General features: G+C 46.4%; 2 long non-coding RNA genes across 4 annotated transcripts in view; one reads left to right on the plus strand and one right to left on the minus strand.

The window, feature by feature from the left end:
- Positions 1–5,512: 5,512 nt before the first annotated feature.
- On the minus strand, positions 5,513–9,022 carry LOC109276327 (uncharacterized). Its single transcript, XR_002084601.2, has 3 exons — positions 8,642–9,022; positions 6,239–6,366; positions 5,513–5,677 (listed from the first exon to the last, which is right to left on the minus strand). It is a non-coding gene; the product is annotated as an uncharacterized LOC109276327 (long non-coding RNA).
- Positions 7,195–15,637, plus strand: part of LOC109276326 (uncharacterized) — a 33,024-nt gene continuing 24,581 nt past the window's right edge. For all 3 annotated transcript variants that reach the window (XR_008419732.1, XR_008419735.1, XR_008419733.1), the window contains exon 1: positions 7,195–8,389. This is a non-coding gene — a long non-coding RNA (uncharacterized LOC109276326). The remainder of the gene's footprint in view (positions 8,390–15,637) is intronic.

Genomic DNA, 15,637 nt, shown 5'->3' on the forward strand with positions numbered 1-15,637 from the left:
AAGGGTGTAATCAGAATTACCCTAGAAGTTTTTTCAAGCTCCGCATGCCAGGACCTCACTCAGGACCCAGCAAATCAGAATCTCAGATGCGTCTGGGGTGGGGTGGGCAGGCGCAGACGACTGTAGACTCAGATACAACCTGCCACCGCTCACCCCAAGGTGGGCACCGCCTCAGTTGTCCAATCTTGGGGCCAGAGACCTTATCCTCTTACTCTGTACTTAGCACAGCTCCCTCCCTCATAATAGACCTAAAATAGTATGTGTTGACTGATCGAATGAATGAATATGGGAAGAAATGAACACACGCTTCTGGTTACCGAAAGAATTGTTGATTCTGTCAACAAAGACAGAGAAAGAACGGAGTTTCCCATAATGGATTTTAACTCCAGTTGTAAGTAAGCCTTCCAGTTACCTATTCTTAAGAACAGCTAAATATGACAACACTAATGTGTATTTTATCGACTAGCGTGGCTCAGGCATATGTGGTATTACTGAACGAAACAAGGATTTGTATTAACATCATAGATGAGAGTCTAAAATGAAAGCAGGCACTCCACCTAACTCACGATTAATTATATAATCTGAGGCTTAATTCTGGCTTTGGAAACAATGGGAACCGTAATTACATGTCTAAAGCCCAAAATGGAATCCCACAAGTGTTTGACAAGCAGAACATAAGGATGATGGAGTGGTTTACCCATGAGCTTGACCACAGGGCAACCCTGGTGAGTCACGATTTCAGGCTGTGGTAGGATTTCTCATTACCCTCCATTCTTCTATGGCGACTATATTGAGCTCTGGGCCACTTGATGGATGTGACTCTGTTTATGAATTCAGGCTGGCCTGCTGTCTTTGCGGATCTGACCCGTATATAGAATAGCCATGCAAATTAGCATGGGCCTCTGGCCAGAAAAAATTAATCCAGGCCTAAAAGCAATCAAGTAAAAGGTGTCAAAGGGCACACAAAGAGGGGAAAATGACTGGGAACACTGGCATCCTACTTTTTAGGTTTCCCTAGCTCACTACCTTGTGATTTTTTTTTTCCTTTCGTCACTAGAATACTCGCAAATGGAAGAGTTGGTAGAAATCTTTCCAAATACTTGTGGGATGAGAAAATAAGTTCATGCTGAAAGTTGCGTTAGGGATTCAGAGAGGCCTTCCCTCAGTCAGGTCCGCAGGGACCTCCACACCAGCCCTTAGCATTGATCTCAGTGCCCTGTTGTGCCTGGACAGCACCTGCCACACTGGGTGGTTCTAGTCACTTGTTTTATAGTCTGTCCCCCACATTGGACTGGAAGTTCCTCGAGGATAAGAATCATGTCCGTTTTGCCCACCTGATTCCCAGTATGTGGCACAGGCATTGAACAAACAGTCCTCAAATGAATGAATGGACACTGGAGGATGATCTTGCCCCCACCTTCCTGTAACAAGAGAAGGCTGTACGGTGGCCAGGGCTCCCTGGCCCATGGTTGACAGCCTGCTTGTCCTTCCCAGAACTCCTTTCTGGTCTTGCAGCTCTCATCTTCCCTGCTGCTCTGCTCCAGGACGCTTCAAGCCTCACTAGGCTTTCTTTTGTCCACACTGGCAGGTTGCCTGGTAAAACACCACCCTGAGAAATGGAGACAGAATGTGAAGGGCACAGGCAAACCTGAGAAGGAAAGACAGGGGCTGAGGTGGAGGGTAGGCTGGATCCAGAGAGTTGACAGTGAAGAGAGAGCCAGGTAGGGAGTCCCAGGCCCAGAGCACAGAGGGTCTGGAGGTGAGCAAAGGCCAAGGGTATGAAGAAGGAGACTGGACGTGGAGGTACCTTGTTTCACAGAAGATGCCATGTACCTGCCTTCCATAGAGACACCGCTGACAGTAATAGCAGTGATAATAACTAATGTTTCCTGAGCTCTAACTATGTGTACCGTGCAGAGTATCCTCCTCATGGGAGTGATTGACCCATACAAGGGACCGGTAATTGTCAGGGGTTAGAGGTCAGAAAGGTGAAGCTTTGATGACCAAGATCGTATTGTCGCTGGAGAACTAGGAATGCCCCCAGGTCTCTGTCAGCCTCTCCTCGTCCCACGAGGTGGGTGTGTAATGACACATGAGGGGTAAGTGTGTAACAGCACACGAGGAATAATGACAGAATGGCAATCAAAATACCACTTGACGGTTATCTCCCAACTGCCCCCAGCAGAGTGCTCACTGGTTAAGCAGGATCTGCGGTTTAGACTTCAGGCCAAACAGACCTCTTAACCGCCCCAATCCCCACCAAAAAAATGAATCGCGGGACTAGCAAATTAAGAATGTCTGTAGAGCACACCCTGACCTAACTGATGAAGCCAGCAGTGAGGTCAAGCGGAAGAGAGACGGCCTGAGTGCGCATCTTCAGATGATGGCGGCCCGCGTTCTATTAGCAGCTCTTGTGAGGATGAGAAGGATGTCTCGCGAGGAAGGAGCGAGGCCAGGATTCAGGTGGATAGGGAGAAGCATGAAGGCGTGGAGGGAAAGCATTCCTCCCCTGTAGTAGTAGTAGCAGCAATAATAATAATGGTAATAAATACGTAGATGCTATCACTTCTAGAGTGCATTTAAGTGTATTGCTCAAGCTTTCTACCTATCATGTTAGGTAACTAGCGTTAGCCTTGGAATAAACAAACCATTTAGGGGATTTCTCTAAGACCACAGACCTAGGAAGTGGCAGAGGTAGGACTCAATAGCAAGAGGGCAAAGCCCACCAGCTTTCTGTCTGCCACACGGGTAAGTTAATCTAGCTGGGGAACATGAGTGGGATGTAAGGGCAGACCCTGGCTCTGTGCCAAGCATCCCAGCCAAGCCTGTTCCTTCCTATCACTGGTTCTTCTAAGTGTCTGCTGAGAGCACACTCTCTCTTCCTTGCTGACTCCCAGCAGAGGAAATTCTCTATCAGACTATACCGTTGCAATTCATATTTATACATGATTTAAAATTTTTCCAGTAATGGATTAATTCCCAAACACAGAGGTTGGTCCCTAATCTAGGATTCATGGCAATAGGTACCGTCTAAATATACTGGTAACTTCCTGTAAATAAAAGAGCGTGGTCTGTGGAACAGGCAGAGCAATGAAACAGATCTAAGACTACAGTTATTTGTTACAACAGAAAGAAGTCATTTGAAATTACTGAGAGATTTATTACATGGATTACGTAATAAATGATGATGAAATAACTGATGAGTTAAATAACAATTTTTTCCGGATCTTTATCTTGCCTCTTGCCATCAACACATGGATGCAGCAAATATCTAAGTATAAAAAACGAAGCCACAAATGTATGGCATAAAAACACTGATGGATATTTTTATATCCTTGGACTGAGGAAGGGTTTTTTTTCACCCCAAGATGATATTGATTCAGCATATAATTTTAAATTTCACGTACCAAAAATTCACAAATAACATTTACAGAGAAAGAGTGAACTGGGAAAAATTAATTGCAAACTGTATAACAGACTAAGAGTTATTATCTTTACTGTACAGGAACTCCTATAAATCAAAGGAAACAGCCCAGTAAAAATGAGAAAGGATACACATAGGCTTTTCACAAAAGAAGAAATACCAAATGTATAAAAATATACTAAACCCTTAATAATAAGTATGGTTACGCAAATAAAACAATAATAAAGTGTGTGCGTGTGTGTGTGTGTGTGTGTTTACTCATCAAATACAAAGAATAAAAAGAAAACAGCATTGGTCATGTGCTGAGAAATGACTATTCTTAAGCACCAGTGGTTGGAATGGAAATTGGCATAATTTCTGGAGAGAAGTTTAGTAATACATACCCCAGTTTAAAATATATACACTAATGTGACGCCTGGGTGGCTCAGTCGGTTAAGCGTCCGACTTCAGCTCAGGTAATGATCTCACAGCTGTGGGTTAGAGCCCAATGTCGGGCTCTATGCTGACAGCTCTGAGTCTGGAGCCTGCTTCAGATTCTGTGTCTCCCTCTTTCTCTGCCCCTTCCTTGTTCGTGCTCTCTCTCTCTCTCTCAAAAATAAATAAACATTAAAAACTTATAAAATATATATACTTACTCTTAGCCCAAGATTTCCAATTCAAAGAATCTATTTTCATTGTGTTAAAAGATATGCATTCTAGGGGCACCTGGGTGGTTCAGTCGGTTGAGTTTCTGACTTCGGCTCAGGTCATGATCTCATGGTTCATGAGTCCAAGCCTGGCATCGGGCTCTGTATTGACAGCTCAGAGCCTGGAGCGTGCTTCAGATTCTGTGTCCCCGTCTCTCTCTGTCCTACCCCTGCTTGTGCTCTCTCTCTTTCAAAAATGAGTAAACATAAAAAATTTTTTTTAAAGATATGCATTCTAATATTTATGATTTTAACCATTTCTAAGTGCACAGTTCAGTGGCATTAAGTACATTCACATTGTTGTACATCCTCTGCAAATTTTTTTGTCTTCCCCAATTGAAACTCTGTATCCATTAAACACTAACTCTCCATTCTCCCTGCCCCTGCCCTTGGCAACTATGATCTACTTTCTGTCAGTAGGAATTTGACTACTCCAAGGATTTAAGAAAAGAATTGTACAAGAACTACACTACACACACACACACACACACACACACACACAATGTATTTATTTAAAAAAACTTAAAAAAAAATTTTTTTTAACGTTTATATATTTTTGAGACAGAGAGAGACAGAGCATGAACAGGGGAGGGGCAGAGAGAGAGGGAGACACAGAATCTGAAATAGGCTTCAGGCTCTGAGCTGTCAGCACAGAGCCCGATGCGGGGCTTGAACTCACGGACCGTGAGATCATGACCTGAGCCGAAGTCGGACGCTTAACCGATCAAGGCACCCAGGCCCCCCTAAAAAAATTTTTTAATGTTTACTTATTTTTGAGAGAGAGAGACAAACAGATGGTGAGTGGGGGAGGGGTAGAGAGAGAAGAAAACAAAATCTGAAGCAGGCTCCAGGCTCTCAGCCCAGAGCCCAATGCGGGGCTCGAACTCATGAATGGCGAGATCATGACCTGAGCCAAAGTCGGATGCCTAACGGACGGAGCCACCCAGGCACCCCGAAGATGTATTTATTCAAAAAAAATATATGCTTGGTAATAAACAAGACAGACAAAGGTACTTGTCTTATGCACAGTGTGATCTAGATAAGGTAGAACAGTAACAAACATGTAAGCAATAACAGCATTAGATTGCTGTAAATACTATGAAGAAAAGACACAGATTCATGTGACAGTGATTGTGGAGGGTCCTTCAGATGAGGCAGTAAGGAAAAGGTGTCTCAAGCACTATTTATAATCAAAAACAAATTAGAAACATCTAAACGGCTAAGCAACATGTCTGCTAAGGCTCAGAGTCCACCTGGCCGGATGTCAGCACATGACAGTTCACTGCAGACTGTAAGAGCCTTCCTTAGAAATAACTCCGTTAATTCAGTGTGCCTTCTGTAGAGTATTTTCCCGGAGAGAAAGAGTTTCCAAAATTTTGGGGTAGAAAATAATTCGGCAGCGTACATGCTAATGCTGCTTTATTCTGAGAAGGAATGTGTAGATGACAGTTTCAAGTGCTCGATGTTCAACCCCTCCTAAAACTGTAAAATAGCAGCAGGGCGATCAAGAGGCTGATCTAAATCTTCTCTCTGTGGTTTTACTTTTGTTCTGGCAGGCTGAGCCACCCTGGAAAAAAATTACAGTGTGTGCACGGGAAACATATTCTTCCCTCTTTCTTGACTAACTGACATACTGGAGAGCAGGCGTGAGTAAGGGGCAATGGCATTGGTTGTGCTATAGTCCAAATACAGGGAACAATTTAGCGCCAAGGGCTTGGCCTACTCTTAGCCTACGGCAGGAAATTCAAGGGTAATATAACACTTTGCTGTTAAGTAATACCGCTGGAATAAAAGCATGTTTGGGATGACTTTGGGCATTACCTTGGAATTTCTGTTTCATTTGCTTCCAGAAAGAACTTTTTTCCCGCCTAAAGTTCTTGTATTTCAGAATTTTTTGAAGCTGTATAAAGATGATGCATACAAACTGGCCTCGACTTAAAGCTGTATGTCATAAGAGCATGCTGAAGAAAACATGCAGGATCTCAGTTTTGACCACAAGACCCTAGGGCAGCAGCTTTGTCTACAAGTCACAGGTCAGAGACCTCACTCTACTATTTATTAGCTGTGTGATCTTGGGCAGATTATTTCAGCCCTGATTCTGTAAAAGAGGAGTGACGGTAGTACATACTCAGAGTGTTTTCGTGAAGGTAAGATGCAGAACGTGTAGGGCCCAGTGCTGGCACACAATACGGCTTTCTCCTTCATGCCTGGGCTTCATCACGGAGTCTGGCATTACTGACACACAGTCAAAAAAGACTAACATGGAAAACCAAAATTTATTTTTGTTGGAACAACTTGGGACACATTCCGACCGATTCTCCCTGTTGGGTTTTGAGCCATACTCCTCCCATGCTGCCTCCTAAGCCGAATTGCAGCACGAATTGAAGCCCTATCTTCAGCTTCAAAGGGACTTAGATTAACCCGAGCATCACTAGATAACTTGAAACAGACAGTGCAGGAGACTCAGACCCACAGGGGAAACTGCTGAAGGATCTGGAGATGTTTTCTCTGGGAGAAGACTGAGGGGACATGAGCCTTGCCTCCAAATATTTGAAGGGTAGCATCATGTGGAAGAGAGACTAGATTTATTCTGCATGACTGTGTTAGTCTCCACGAAGACAGACTCCAGTTTTATATATGGGAAAAGTTTATTAAAAAAAAATTGTCAAGGAAAGATGTTATATTCTTTTTTCTAATGTTTTTAATCTTTATTTATTTTTGAGAGACAAGAGAGACAGAGCACAAGCGGGGGGGGGGGGGGGGGGGGGGGAGGGGGAGACAGAGAGGGAGACACAGAATCCGAAGCAGGCTCCAGGCTCCGAGCTGTCGGCACAGAGCCTGATGCCGGGCTCAAACTCACGAACAGTGAGATCATGACCTGAGCCTAAGTCAGACGCCCAACCGACTGAGCCACCCAGGCGCCCCTGAGAGATGCTATCTTCTAAGGAAGGGAGTTCTACAGAGATTCTATCACAAAATAGCTAATCACTCCCTGGGAATTGTGCATGGAATTCTGTCACCTAGCAAGAGCTAGGTGAGGTGCCCTCTAGGGTTCTTTCCCAGGTCAGGGAGGCTGTAATTCAAATAGCTACCTAAGTGCAGCATTTTGCACAGCAACATCAAGAACAGCCATGGCGAGGTGTAAGGCACATACAGGCGCACACAGATTGTGCCTATGTGTGAACTGTAACCTTCTAAAACAAAAGAATTTCATGCCACATTGAAAAAAAGCCTTTTTTGACGGCTAGAAATGAAAATGTTCATCCTTTAGACTAGCGTATCCTATTTTATAGGTTCATGCTGTAGACACAGGGGCCAAATGAAATGAACCAAGATCGTAGGCATTAAGTTACACTTTAATTTTATCTTTTTTTTCTCCTGTGATTTTGACATGAGTGATTAAAAATGAACCTGGACCTTTGACCTACTCCTTTGGGGTTTCTTCCCCCCTCCCCCCCATTCACCTGCAAACCTTTGCTGATCTTTGCATAGAGCTTTGGTCAACTGCTTTTAACAGCTAAACATTAAAGCCACTGAGAGCATAAACAGGAAGCTGGTGTTTAGGTGGGAGTTCCTAGGAATTTTATACTACTGACCACAGAGGCCAAGAGAGAAAGGAAATAGGAAAAACAGTGTAAATACCTGGGTGACTAATGACTTTGCGCAGCTTAGCTGGCTTTTCTGAACATTTAAGTCTCTTCTGGGGGAAACACCCTGAAAAATTTTCAGGACCCTGCGTGACATCGAAGGGGCAGATGTATGAGTGTTTACTGCAGGCGGTTGGTTTTGTTCACCGACTACCGGGCAGAGAGATTTTCTGCCGATCTCTCCAAGCGATGGACTCCATTTGCATGCGTGGTGCAGACATTTTGCCGAGCACCGGGGTTCCCAGGCCTCCGATTGTAAAGGATTGTTAAGGCCACCCCTTCCCTCGTTCACATGGATAGCGCCTAAGAGGATTTAGAATCAAGTGGGCACATTTGCACGGCCTTGTTCTGAAGAGGCAGCTGGAGCGCGGGCCGGCCGGCCTGGCGCAGCCAACCGCGGGTCCCGGGGGACCGCATTGTCCTCCGAGGGGCCGCCACGGGGGCTCCATTGTGCGCGGAGCAGGCCTTTTTCTCCTGCCCTCTGTCTCCCCCGGGCCTCCTCCCCCGCCTCCCCACGCAGACTTTTCTCTCAAGCTGCCCGGATCCCCCTGCTGCCGCATTTCCAATGCAGAGGAGCGGGCAGGGCTTCGGGCTGGCCATCTGCACGCGGAGATTGACAGCGGCCCCGGAAGGTCAGTGCCTCAACGATTTCTGTCTGAACAGCAGGCCACCCAGGCCTCCCGAGCAAAACAGGGACATCTGCTCCCCTTAATTTAGAACACTGGTTCCAATTTCACCGGAGCCCCCTGCTTAACGCCTCGCCTCGGCTCCGGGGGAGGGGTCGGGGAGGGGCCGAGCAGACGCGCCGCCCGTCCCCGACTCCCCCCGCTCCCGGGCAGAGCAGCTGAGCCGGCGGGCGCGGGGGGCGGGGGGCGGTCACTCACGTGATCCGGGTGACGTCGTGCGGGGGTGGGGGCGGGCCGGCGGATAGGCGCGCGCTGCTCCCCCTGAGCGCCCGACGCCCGCTTTCGTCCCGGGTCTGCAGAGGCGCGGGCTGCGCCGCCCGGAGCATTGGAGGTGGGCGGCCTGGAGGGCGGCGATCCCGCTCGGTGACGAAGGGTCGGGCGGCCCCGCGGTCCCTCTCCTCGGGCAGCCGGAGTTTGGGTCGTCTCAGCCTTGCTGGGAGGAACACGTGAAGGGGCAGGAAAGTTTACTGCAACTAGAGTGAGAAATCCAGCTCAGCCCCTCCGTGGGCAGGACTCTGGGCTGGCAGCTTTAAAGCCAGCCTTCAGTGGGCAAGGCCCAGATCCTGCGTGGACAGTTGACATCGGAACTCGTCCTGCCTTTTGTGCTTCACAGTGGGTGAAAGAAAGAAAGCCCTGCATTTCTGAGTTTCCACCACTAAATCATAAGCTCCTGGAACACAGACACTGCATCTTCTGCATTATTGTGGCCGCAGGTCCTAACACAAATGTTTGGAGACTAAATTAACGTGTGAAATGGAGGTGGACCTGTGAGCCCTGAGTATAACTGTTTCTCTTTGTGTATGACAAAAAACGAGACTTGGCGGAGAATGAACCTGTGCATACAGCTAGGTTATTATTAGTGAATTACTTTCCTCTTTTCTTCCATTTCCTTCTTTGACAAGCGTCTTATTGTGCCTCTGTTATTGCGGGATAGCAGGCAACCGGCTGGGGATATGAAGAAACAAGACCCGGGGGTCCTCAGATGTGGCCGCTCTGTGAGGGGGGCCGGGTGCAAGGAAACAGCTAACCAGGACTCTGGGTGTTAAGTGCAATGGTTGGACTCCTCGATCGAGCCTCCAGAGAGAGAAGGAGGTCTAAGTTGAGTCTGGAAGGGTGAGTAGAAGCTTCCTAGGAGAAGGGCCCTTTATCCACACAGGTCCCTCTGCGTGGATTTCCCCCTAACCCTGCTTACCTCCTGCCCATTCTTCAGGCCTCAGGTGAAATGTCACTTCCTTGGTGCCTGGACAACCAACATGAGGTTGTCCTATTAAGCGATCCTGTGGCATGTCGCACTTCTCAAGACATGCACAGCTGGACAAAGTTTATCGTCTCTTTCCAACTGTGAGCTTCTTGAGGCAGAAACTGGCCTGTTCATGGGTACAGTCTACATACATATCCAACACAGTGCCTGCCCCCACCACGTTCCCTAAGTATTTGGTGAACCCATGAGTAATCAGGCTTTTTTAAGTTAAGGACAAAGCATTCATGCATTTTCTGTTTTGGAGGTGAGGCCAAACTGTGGGCCCTCCTCTACTCTGAGTCCCACGGGTACAACATGGAAACAGAATGACCTTTTAGAATTTATTATTTTGTGGTATCCCCGCAGTGCAGTGATTTCAAAACTCTCTTCTACAGAATCAGTGTGAGGTTGCTGCTCCCGCCCCGCCCCAAAGAGAGATACCATCATGAAGCAAGTCTGGGGAAGACAGGGTTGCATAGAGCCTTTAACGAGCTCCTGCACAGCGTCCTGACCCAGATTGCTGGTTTTCAAGGCGCGTCTAGTAACGTTTAGAAGCTGGCTGATGTGGATGAAGGGTAATGGTAACTTTGCTGCACCATTTTCCCCAACTTCTCCCAGGCCCAGGAAGGTAGAAGGAGCTGCTGTGGGGAGAGCTAACCAAGATTGATTTGCCAGCATGAAGGCTGTCTCCTTCTGCCTGGTTCCTTTGTTACACCTTGGACAAATTTGTTCCTTGTGTTTTGACCTCATCGAGAGAACAAGGGTGGAGATGGAGAGGCATTGGTGACATAGGACTGTCTGAGCTACAGTGCAGCCCTACGACATTGTTGCTGTGTGATTTTGAGGCAGTCTCTTGCCTCTCTGTACCTCAGACACTTCCGTTTGTGACCAGAAATAGTGGTACCTAATTTACAATGTTGTTAAGGTTTTAAAAGCTCTCATATGCATTTAGACTTTTCATGATGGATATAAATTTTATTTAACTGCTAATAATTAATAAATTAAAAATTAAATATCTAACCTTTACTAGGTTAATTTAACTAATTAAGTCTCCTGTTAGTGGAGCAGGATCACAGAGGACTATGGCCTAAGGGAGGAATTTTTCTCTGCTCGCTGCCTTCTTAGCTCAAGTGAGGCATTCTGGGTGTTCATCATTACTTTTCCAGCCAGAAGGATTGCAGTTCTTTAACAGCGTTTGCTGAGCTCTCCCTCTAAGTAAACTTAAGTTGTGATTTCATTATATTGTGTTCTCAGAGAGGAGTGTAGCAGCGGTACATCAAAATTCAAAAGTTTTGCCTACTATCAATTTTCCAGGACTGACTTCATAGCCAAGTGTTAAGTTCCTCAGCAACAGGATTGTGATCCAGAAGTCCATATTATTTTGAATAGAAATCTGCTTACAATGAAAGAGTGAATGCGTTCCTGTCTTGTTTGTTGGAGCTTACTTTGACCATGAAAAAAATCGATATTGGCGTCTCAGAGAGGAAAAATTTTCAGATCCTGTATGTTAGACCACAGTGTGAAAATTCACATTGTTTCAACATTGTGCATAATGTTAAACATTGCACTTTCATGCTTTCCCTGCATAAAAGAAAGCTGCTTCTGGAAATTCAAAGGTACTCTGAAAGCAAACGTAGAAATGATTTCTTACCTGTATGTATAATATCAACAGTTTTACTCCAAGTCTTTATTTTCTGTGTAGAACATTGACTTGGGTAGAGTTTGCTAGACTAGATGTTTGGAGTGAATCTGTTTTCAGATATAATCTTTGACGCATTCATGAAAGCTTTATACTTTGAAGCAGGTAACAAAGGACATACTTCTTAAAATGCATATTTATTTATTTTGAGAGCAAAAGCGTGAGCAGAGGAGGGGCAGAGAGAGAGGGAAAGCGAGAATCCCAAGCAGGCTCCGCACTGTCGGCCCAGAGCCTGATTCAGGACTCAGTCTCACGAACGTCAGGATTATGACCTGAGCCAAAATCAAGAGTCGGCCAACTGAGCCATCCCAGGCATCCCAGGACATACTTCTGAAAGGTTGCCTCTATTCGTGGATCGAATCTCCATGCCCAGAATGGTACTTGGACCAAATATGCTGATATCACTTAAATCTTACAGGGGGTCACTGCTGAGGGATCAGAAATGTGCTAAACATCAAAAGATTCTCTCTAAAAAGAAGCTTTAAAAGCAACATCTAGTTTTAGACGTGAAGTGTGCCCTGTGCACCTCTTGGGTACCACTTCTCACCTTTGGGCACCCCCTGCCCTTTATTCCAGCTGTTGATTCAGGCTCTGAGCAGCTTCCTGTAGGTGCAGCCTGACAGGGCCATGCCTCTTGACCAGCCTCACACCTCTGCTGGACATTTGCCACTGGCCCCGGAGGTGCTCTGAGCCACTCGGGGCCAATGTGCTGACTTAAGCCCGAAACACAGTGGCATAAGTTTTCAGGGCAAACCTACGAAGCAGAAGCCCTAATGGATAAATGCGTTCCTTTCTTCCCCCAAGATGGACCGTCCCGAGATGTCTTTCCTGCAACTCAGACAGGACACACAGAGCCAGCAACCGTTTGCCAGGAGCTGTGACTCGTCTTTGCATTGGTTTTCCATCCTTTTCTGCTTCATTCTTCATGTCCCTTACTCCAACTCTCTGGATCACCCTCTGCAATCAAGTATTTTCACTTAAGCCTTTGTCTCAGGATCTGCCGTCTGAGACCCAGGCTAAGTCATTTTGACATTATGTTTTTTGTTTTTTGTTTTTTGTTTTTTTTTACCAAAGGAAGTGATAGTGTTTACACTGGTCTTCATGCCCTCTCATCCCACCCCATCCCTCTTCTCACTGTGAGCGTCTCTGTCCAGTTATTTTGTGAGATGGTTAAAGGGGTTACCTCTCTCCTTCCTTTGGATACGGTGGGACTTAGTGAGAGTGAGGAATCCTGGCTGCCTTTACTTCAGCACAGCAGGACCCAGGGTGAAGTTTGCCGTCTGCATCTGGCAGCTGGTCGGCAGCTTTGGCCCCGTGCTTTCGTCGGCTAACTTTAACCTGGCTCTGTTTAATTTTTCCAATCTGTATTTTTAACTTCATCCTAAGTTTTTTATTTGTTCATTTTATCTTGCTCTATTTATGGATTTGAGGAGTAAAAATAAGCAAAGATTAGCGTGAGTAGGACTTAAAAAAAAAAATCCTAGGGCTCAAATGGCCCAGAGGCACATATAATACCCTTACCATGTGACAAAGCTTTTAAAATGATAAGAAAATCATGGGTTTTGAAAGTAGCAGTGGAAAAACTTTATTGTCTCCATTTGGAGACCATTTATTGAATTTGTTTCATCACTAATAATAAGCCTCTGGATTCATGTCTGCATCCTGCTGGGCACCTGCCATAGTGGTACAGCTTTTATGGGTGCAGCGGTCAGGGGCATGCCAGGACATCACATCCGAAGTAAGACACCAGGTTTTCCATCTTGCTTCTCCACCATAAGATGGAAGTGTAAAACCTGAAGTGTGCATTCGAGTTCTGGAAGCAGCATTTTCCACCCTTGGGAAAACTGCTCCAACCGGAATACCATCCAGAGGTTAACAGCTTTGAGGAAGGACCAGAAAAGGAAAGAGTTCTGCACTGGGTCTGGGTTGTGGTGCAAGCAGTCCTCCCACTCGGGCTTCTGGTGTTAGAGGCATCAGTGCTGGGAAGAAATGCCATGTGGAGTTATTGGCAAGCCCCAATGGGAAAATCACAATGCAGACCTCCAGGCTTCTGGAGGATGGCTGTACGGTTGGCAGCAGGGAATTCTATACTTTCTCACAATAGTTCTTACATGCTGTGGGGACCCAGTAGAGACAGAGCTCCTAGCCATGGGACACACCCTGACCATATGGCCAAATGAGCCCATCACAACTGGGCTCTGTCAGAACGACCACATCATGTCATGGGATAGGCCAAGGAACAATCCAGTGTAAGGCCGGACTGGTACCTCTGGAATTAAGCACAAGCAGGACCAGGGCACACAGCCAAGCTGACATGAGGGTTTCATGTCACCCACTGTTACTGGACCAGCACCTTCCCATCAGTTCACACCTATGGCCATATGGAGGATCCTTTAGGATCAGTAGACTGAAGAGGAAGGAGCTTAAGCTTGCTGCATGGGTGGACCAGCTCTGTCTGTGGGTGCAAGCTGAAGACAGTGACTGCACTCTAGCCCCAGTCAAGGGTAGTCTTGAACAACAGTGGTGATGGAGAGCTTCAGGTGGTGTCCCTGGTCATTTGCTTTGTGTCGAAAGACAAGTGGCCTGAGGTTAGACTCATGGGCTATAGCAAATAGCTTGACCAGATGGACAAGGGCCTAGAAGGAGAAAATGGGCAGACTGGCAACCAGGACGTCTGGAGCAGACATGTGGACGGACCTGAGAGGGCATACTGTGGGAGAATCTTTGTACTGCATTTTGGAACTCCAAGGGGGAGGCACTAAGCCTGCAAGAAGATGAAATGACTGACCGGTTAATGGCACCCAGCCTCTGTCATCAGCCACTTCTAGTATTGGCACCATAGACACATGAACAGAAGAGCCATGGTGGCAGGGGTGGAGGCTATGCCTGGGCCCACTAGCCTGGACTCCCGATTACCAAAGTTTTTCCAGCTAATGCCGCTGCCAGATGGCTAACATTCCAGTAGCAGAGAGTGATGCTGAGCTCCCAATATAGCCCCGTCCCTTAAGGGGACCAACCTGACACTCTGGCAGACTGCCTACATGGGACATCTTCCAACCTGGAAGAAATGGCAATTCATTCGAACATGAATGGACACATATACTGGATATGGGTTTATATTTTCCTGCTCTCAGGGCCTCAGCTAGTACCACTATCCAAGGCTTAAACAGTGTTAAATCTACTGTCATGGAATCTGATATAATATCACATCAGACCGAAGAACACATTTTTTAGCATGACTCCACTGGTTCTATCTCATGCTATACATCTAGAAGCTGCCAGCCAGCGACAGCATAGCATAGACAGACCTGTTGAAAGCTTAACTGATGTGCCAGCTCAAAGGTGATACTTCTTAGGATGGAGTACCATTCTTCAGGATTCAGAGTAGACCTTAAATCAAAGACCTTTAAATGGCACTGTGTTCGCAATGGGTAGAACGCATGAGTCCAGGAAGCAAGGATTCGAAGTGGAAGCAGTCCTTCTGACCATCACTCCCAGTGTCCTACTTGAAGAATTTTGCCTTTTTATCCTCACAAAATGGAGCCCTGTGAATTTTGAGATCCTGGTTCCTAAAGGGGGGATACTTCTGACAGGAGACACAGTGGTTGCCTCTTTGAACTTTAAGTATGGCTGATCCATGGGCAATTCTAGCTCCTTGCACCAAGGAACCAACAGGAAATATGAGAAGTCACTGTCTTGGAAGGGATCATTGAACCTGGTCACAAGGAAGAGATAGGGAGATATTGTTATGTGCAGGGAAGGGAAGAATAATGTAGAACCTAGGTGATCTGCTTAGGTACCTCATGGTTTCCCTACTCCAACTTTGGAAGAAAATCTACCACAGCCTGAGATAGGCATAATGGTTAGGAGCTCAGACCCTTCAGGAATGAGGGATTGGTCTCACCACTAGGTAAGGCCCCAAGATCAGCAGACATGCCTGTTTGACAGTGAGGAACATCTTTAGTGGATAACAGGTGGGAGAAGATGAGTATTAGTAGGCACCCTGAAATCAGCTATAGCACCAAATCTAGAATTTATTCCACTTAACCTTCCTCCATTAAGGTCCCCTTAGGAACAGAAGCCCACTGGTATCTTAGAGGAGCTTTTCTTGGAACCTATACGAAGAAGAAGATCCAAGTGCTGTAAAAGGTGGACTGTAGTGGTGCTTTGATGCACTGTACAGATTCCTATTCAGGAATGAAGGTCTTATTCTCCAGCTGCGGGGAGTTGTTTGAGAAGGTGGTCCTTACCTGTT

This window comes from Panthera pardus, unplaced genomic scaffold (assembly GCF_024362965.1).
Source record: "Panthera pardus isolate Hobbes unplaced genomic scaffold, ASM2436296v1 HiC_scaffold_6, whole genome shotgun sequence".
Classification (NCBI taxonomy): domain Eukaryota; kingdom Metazoa; phylum Chordata; class Mammalia; order Carnivora; family Felidae; genus Panthera; species Panthera pardus.